Here is an 8,195-nt window from a genome sequence, read left to right on the forward strand (position 1 = left end):
ATATATATATATATATATATATATATATATATAATGACTGAAAACTCACACCCCAGAAGTGACTCGAACCCATACTCCCAGGAGCAACGCAACTGGTATCTACAGGACGCCTTAATTCACTTGACCATCACGACCGGACATAAGGAAGTGATAGCCGAAGCTATTTGAACCATAGCTGCAGAACCCCTGTCGTAGATACCAGTTGCGTTGCTCCTGGGAGTATGGGTTCGAGTCATTTCTGGGGTGAGAGTTTTCAGTCGCATATAGTACTGGGGACCATTCAGGCTTGTTCACATTTGTGTTCCTCACATGTGCCCCAAAGAATGAGATGATTTGATAAAATGCTATGCCCAAGATTACCATCCGAGTGCCGGCGGGGAAGTGGTTCAAATGGCTTCGGCTATCACTTCCTTACATCCGGTCATGATGGTCAAGCGGATTAAGGCGTCCTGTAAATACCAGTTGCGTTGCTCCTGGGAGTATGGGTTCGAGTCACTTCTGGGGTGTGAGTTTTCAGTCATTATATATATATATATATATATATGACAATGTCAGACCACGGAGGAAAAATGAAACAGGAAATTTCCTTAAGTACTTTCGTATATTAAATACATCTTCAGAAGGTCATTTTACAGATCGAGTGATGGGTATAAATAGGCAGGAAGGAGTGGTGAAGTAAGGTGAGGTACAATACTTGGACAACGCAGACGGCCCATTGGCCCATCAGATGCACCCAATTGGCACATCCGATGTAGCCCAATGGCCCATCTGATACAGCAGACATACAAGCATAATATATAGGTAATTATAACATAAAGAAGTAAATATATACAATAAATTAGTGAGACAAATGTTTTTCAATGATTCTACTTAAATCGCCCTTTAGCTGATCTATTAGAAATGGATCTAAGTAATATATATATATATATATATATATATATATATATATATATATATATATATATATATATATATATATAATATAATATAATATAATATATATATATATATATATATAATATATATATATAATATATATAATATTATATAATGGTCGGTTTATATAGATCGGGGTCCCTTCCCCCCTCTCAAGGTTGAATTACTGACCCTGCCCAGGATGCTACCCCACAATTAGAAGCTGACTAGCGTATGGGTACCTATTTTACTGCTAGGTGAATAGGAGCATCAGGTGATTGGAAACACGCACCCAACCATTTCTGTCCCGCCCGGGATTCGAATCTTAAATTCCCGATTGTTAGAATGAACCCGACGACATGCTTCGAATCACCAAAAGTAGCAATTATCCCGCTCCTTTGAGCCGGGAAAATATAAGGTGGGAAGTGGGGAGTTACTGTCGTTGTTGTTGTTGTTTAAGATTCAGGTACTGGGAACAAAACGTTCCAAGCAGCACTGGCTATGGTGAGCCCGTAGTGAACTTCCCTGGCACAGGAGCGGGCTGTCAATATGAGTTACTGTCAATATAGTGGGGAGATATACCCCTGTTATAACCCCTCTCACGTCACCCCTACCACCACTAACTAGAGTAGTAGGAGGGGGAGAGAGGACAATCACCACCCGCTCACCACCACCACCCAATCACCAATCATGGCTGTGGGAGGGGCAAATGGCCAAAAGCGACGTTCTTTTTAAGAGGACAGATTGGGTGAAGCTTATCCATTCCCCGTCCCTACTACTGTTGCTGTTTATTTTATTTTTTATATATTTGTTTATTTATACACAAGAGTTCTTACATTCATGTAAGGCCACCAACACGCGTAGCGTTTCGGGCAAGTCCTTAATCCTAATTTTCTCCGGAATACGACCCGCCAAATCGTTTAACAACCAGGTACCTATTTTACTGTTGGGTAAACAGAGGCTACAGTTAAGAATTGGCGCCCAGTAAATCCTCCCCAGCCAGGATTCGAATTCGGGCCAAAGCGCTCGCGAAACGCCAGGCAAGTGTTACCGCTACGCCACGGGATGGGGGGGGGGGGACTTAATGGCTTGGCGCTTTCTTCTGATACTTCCCTTCCCCCGCCCTACTGCCTGAATTATTCTGCAGGAGGCAGATCATTACACCAACACGACGCAGGTCCCTGATGGATGTGTTGTTGCATCTGGGTTACCTAAACAAGCCCCGAGCAACACACACGAGTTTGATCCGGCTGGTACTTCCTCACCCACAGTCAGCTGACCTTCGGCCACCCACTTAAAGCTTGAAATTGAAAGTCTTTAAAGCTCTTATTTTAGTATTTCTTCTTAATCGTCGATTTTCCAGGGTTCGTGTAATTTTAATAAATAAAATATAAGCAAACACTATTCATGCTGGATATTTTTTTTGTATATTTTCTGCTGCTGAGAAAGTCGGTAATGAAAGGTAAAGGTTCGCTTGATTATTCTCAGGGTTTGGTTAGCTTTTTTTGTTTACTGCCGCTCCCACCTATTGTGCAACTTTTAGTGACTGATGGATTCTGACACCAAGGTTCTTTACTTCATCAATCTGTTGTAAGGTAGTGCTGTCAGTTTAGTAGTTGTGACGGGGATTGTTGCGCCCACACATGCAATGTCTTGCATTTAACGACATTAAAAAGCATTTGTCAGTCGTCAGACCATTTGTGGAGTTCATGCAGATCTCTTTGTAAGGTCTCGGTATCACTTTCACTTCCCACTTTACCATAGATCTTTGTGTCATCAACAAACTTGATGATGTGGTTTGTAAGTATTCTCATTTGTCACTGATGTATATGACAAAAGGTTGGCCCCAAAATGGACCCCTGTGGCACCCCACTGAGCACATTTCCCCAGGCAGATTCATTCCCATTTTGCACGACCCTTTGTTTTCTGTTTTGTTTTCTGTTTTAACCATTGTTTTATTCATTCCAGTATTCTCCCATTTATTACATGTGCCTGTAATTTCCTTGCCAGTCTCTCATGTGGTATCGTGTTAAAAGCTTTAGCAAAGTCCATATAAGCTACTTCTACCGGAAGTCCTTTGCCTGAATAGCCGGTTATCGTTTCCCGAAATGTGAGAACAAACCAATTTTTAATGCATAGTATGTTAAAATTGATGAATGCGTCTGGAGAGGACGGCCGCTGCTTTAAACAGCCTAGTGTGAGGACGGGTTAAATACAAATAATCGTCAACGGAATCTAAACACCTAACGTAACGTAACCAATTCCTAAATTTGCACAATATACTAATATAAAATAATATTAACTTATATTTGAGAAAATTAATGTTTTGAATGAACATGTTAAAATTGATGAATGCATCTTTGGAGTCGGCCGCTGGATGGAATGGACTTGGTTTGAGGACGGGTTGCGTGTGCAAACCGTTCTTCATTCATAAACAAAGTTTGGCGGCTGGATTAACCAGCATTTGCCCTTTGTTTAGATCTTTTGATAATTACTTGGCCTTTGAGGACGAGCTGAGGAGGGTGACTAGACTCGTAGGCTTCAAGATCATCTTCTAATTATACACTTCTCTTGTCGCTTCGGCGGAAACTACTGAGAAGACGGTCTGAATCACCATGAAATGACCACATCACGGTATACCAGAATTTACCCGAGGGCCACCAACTCTAGATGCTTTTTCGGGGACAAGAAGCTGGCAGTTTGTCAAAGCCCCCCTCCACTCTAATTTCCAAGGATTTTTTTAAAGGATTCCATGGGTATATTAGCCAATGGGAGAAATAGTAAGAGTTTGGCCCGTCAATGTGGCTTCTTGAACGCGAAGCTCATAACCTTAGTGTTAGTTACCTACCTCAAGGTAGGTAAGGTAGTTATATTGGACCTGGCCAGCCGGACCTGGCCAGTCGGGCTTGGCCACGGCACAAAACGTATATAAATATACACACATCGCATGTTTAACGCTACACTCACATACATAATAGAGTGATCACCAGTGTGTTGTATGTTGCTACCATGAACGCACCTAGCAACGGTCACCTCAGCACTTGCTCAGTCTCCCCCCCCCCACCTCAGCACTTGCTCAGTCTCCCCCCACCCACCTCAGCACTTCCTCAGTCTCCCCCCCCCCACCTCAGCAGTGCCTCACTGCAGCAGGTTTCTCATAAATTACTGACCTCCAGTGAATTGTAACAGGCTAAAATATTGCTGTGTTACCTTGTGTTTCGCAAAGTTATTTAGAGTGCTCTCGATATATTTATTGCCAATATTGAGTATAAACGATGTATATCGCTAACCTAATATATGCGCTGAACATACTTGTGTGTTGATCGAGGACTTGGTGTATATATATATATGGAAGTTCACATATAGAAAGAAGATCGTGACAACGCTATGGTGATATTAAAATCTATACTCAGTAGTAGGTCCAACTTGCGATATATCTTTTGTTATATATATGTGTGCAATGAATTTTAAGGGTGATTTGAGGCTTAATTTGACGTATAATTCAATTTAGAACAAGACTATGCCTCAAACTTTGACACGTTTAGATTATTGTATGAGTAGATTACATTTCAGGCGTGCTCCGTATTTTGAAAGAAATTATAAACATGTATGCAGATGTTTTTAAGTCTTAAATACGCTAGAAAGTGAGATTGGAGCCGTTGGATCAAGTACTTATCAGTACGTTATCAAGTACACAATAAACGTACTTGAACCGTGGGGAGAATCACCTGACTGACCTGAATGATCTGGCTGACCTGAATGATCTGGCTGACCTGAATCACCTGACTGACAGAGGGTTGGCCCCAAAATGGACCCCTGTGGCACCCCCACTGAGCACATTTCCCCAGGCAGATTCATTTCCATTTTGCACGACAATTTGTTTTCTATATTTTCGTCACCAAGACCACACCCTTAATTTGGTCTCCAAACCCCCCTACCCGACCTCCAGTACCAAGACCCCCCCAGACTTAGTCACCAAGACCTAATATTGTATTCCATTTCAGAATGCACTTAATGACCACAGTGAAGCCGTGAATTTTTCATTAACTTGAGCAAACGGTCAATAATCCTCCCTTTAGGGCTCGGGACGAATGTCGTCTCTCCTTTACTTCCCTTAATATGTGGGGCTTGTGTTCATATGATCGCTGTATTCGTCTTAGTAGCAAAGTAATCATCGGTTTATCATTACAGCATTATTGTGTGGTCATCTCGACCAGGAGTGGTTTGTCATTATCATAATAATTGAATCATTATACCCACCACATTGCATAGTATTGTAGAACTTGCATTTTTCATTATCATTTGTTGTATTAAAATATTATAGATGGTCATTATCTGTCTTGTTAAATGTATTTTTAATATAATGAAAATTTGTATTGCATAATCAAATTCGTTATAATTGTACGATAATTATAGTATCATAAGCGTTAGCATCACAATCACTGTATTAACATTATCACGATTCGCTAATAATAATAATGTTGATAATCATAAAACCGTTTTTCAAGTAATTCAAAAGTATTCTAATTATTTCCAATGTGTTACGGGGTAGAGGCAGGTGTTGAACCCTCGACGTTGATGAAGCAGGCTCTCGATCACCCTCAGGCGAGGCTAATTATAGCCTAATGGCTTCCATGCATGACAAACTAGGGTACTCGTGTAGTCATTGCGGCATGGATCATGTACTCGAGGGGGGGGGGCAGCTGTGGCATGGAGCATGCACTGGGCAGGGGGCCAGCTATGGCATATCTCGTGTATTCACCTAGTTATGCTTGCGGGGGTTGAGCTCTGCTCTTTCGGCCCGCCTCTCAACTTACAACCAATCTACTAATATTTTGTTTTTACACACACACACACACACACACACACACACACACACACACACACACACACACACACACACACACACACACACACACACACACACACACACACATTACACATAGTAAATAGAGTGGTACACGGTTGGAACAAGTTAAGTGAGAAGGTGGTGGAGGCCAAGACCGTCAGTAGTTTCAAAGCGTTATATGACAAAGAGTGCTGGGAAGACGGGACACCACGAGCGTAGCTCTCATCCTGTAACTACACTTAGGTAATTACACACACACACACACACACCCAGGAAGCAGCCCGTAACAGCAGGCTGACTCCCAGGTTACCTATTTACTGCTAGGCAGGGTTGCCAGATCTCAATTGCTGAAAGTAGCGAGCTGACAGTCTAAAAGTAGCGAATTTGTAATAAGAGTAGCCCAATTTTTTTTTAGTGAATAATATGGGTTTCAAAGTAATATATTTTGATATATAGAGCACACTATACGATGTTAATTGTTTTATTAATATTATTTCCGCACACACACACATATACACATACATATATATATATATATATATATATATATATATATATATATATATATATATATATATATATATATATATATATATATATATATATATATAATGTCGTACCTAGTAGCCAGAACTCACTTGTCAGCCTACTATGCAAGGCCCGATTTGCCTAATAAGCCAAGTTCTCCTGAATTAATTTATTTTCTTTAATTTTTTTCTGATGAAATGATAAAGCTACCCATTTCATTATGTATGAGGTCAATTTTTTTTATTGGAGTTAAAATTAACGTAGATATATGACCGAACCTAACCAACCCTACCTAACCTAACCTAACCTATCTTTATAGGTTAGGTTAGGTTAGGTAGCAGAAAAAGTTAGGTTAGGTTAAGTTAGGTAGGTTAGGTGTCGAAAAACAGTTAATTCAAGAAAACTTGGCTTATTAGGCAAATCGGGCCTTGCATAGTAGGCTGAGAACTGCGTTCTGGCTACTAGGTACGACATATATATATATATATATATATATATCCTCTGAATACTTTTTATTTTCTTCTCCGAGGCTATGGGTCCCCACATTGGCACCAGAGGTGGTACCCTCACAAACTTTTATTAATATATATATATATATATATATATATATATATATATATATATATATATATATATATATATATATATATATAACTATATGGCAGTGTCAGACCACGGAGGAAGAATTGAAACAGGAATTTCCTTAAGTACTTTTGTATATTAATACATCTCTCTCTCTCTCTCTCTATATATATATATATATATATATATATATATATATATATATTTTATATATATATATATATATATATATATATATATATATATATATATATATATATATATATATATATATTAGTATATTTTGGTAGCAGTCTTTCCTGTAGACATATATTATTAAATATGACCGAAAAAGTAAGATTAATAATTCTAACACGAATTTTCTCAATCTTTCGTACATTTCTTTTCACTGTTGGAGGTAAATCAAAAATCAATTCTCCAAAATTCATTTTTATTTCTAGTCTGACGCGACACGAACGCGTTTCGTAAAACTTATTACATTTTCAAAGACTTTAGTTTACAAATACACAACTGAATAGAACTTACGCATCTCCGATTTTATATCTACATTTGAGTGAGGTGGATGGGGTGAGGTGGCATTAATAGGGTATTAATTTCATCAACACAAGACAGAACAAGAGGTGGTATTAATAGGGTATTAATTTCATCAACACAAGACAGAACACGAAACAATGGGTATTGAATAGAAGTGTTTGTAGAAAGCCTATTGGTCCATATTTCTTGATGCTTCTATATTGGAGCGGAGTCTTGAGGTGGGTAGAATATAGTTGTACATTAATTGGCTGTTGATTGCTGGTGTTGACTTCTTGATGTGTAGTGCCTCGCAAACGTCAAGCCGCCTGCTGTCGCTGTATCTATCGATGATTTCTGTGTTGTTTACTAGGATTTCTCTGGCGATGGTTTGGTTGTGGGAAGAGATTATATGTTCCTTAATGGAGCCCTGTTGCTTATGCATCGTTAAACGCCTAGAAAGAGATGTTGTTGTCTTGCCTATATACTGGGTTTTTTGGAGCTTACAGTCCCCAAGAGGGCATTTGAAGGCATAGACGACGTTAGTCTCTTTTAAAGCGTTCTGTTTTGTGTCTGGAGAGTTTCTCATGAGTAGGCTGGCCGTTTCTCTGGTTTTATAGTAAATCGTCAGTTGTATCCTCTGATTTTTGTCTGTAATAATAATAATAATAATAATTTTTATTTAGGTAAAGGTACATACATAAAGAGATTTTACAAAGTTTGTTGGCTTTATAGATAGAGCTAGTACATACAAGGCCTAAAGCCACTAATTACACAAAGCGTTTCGGGCAGGGATAACGTTTCTATTAAC

The sequence above is a fragment of the Procambarus clarkii genome, chromosome 83 (assembly GCF_040958095.1).
Source record: "Procambarus clarkii isolate CNS0578487 chromosome 83, FALCON_Pclarkii_2.0, whole genome shotgun sequence".
Classification (NCBI taxonomy): Eukaryota; Metazoa; Arthropoda; class Malacostraca; order Decapoda; family Cambaridae; genus Procambarus; species Procambarus clarkii.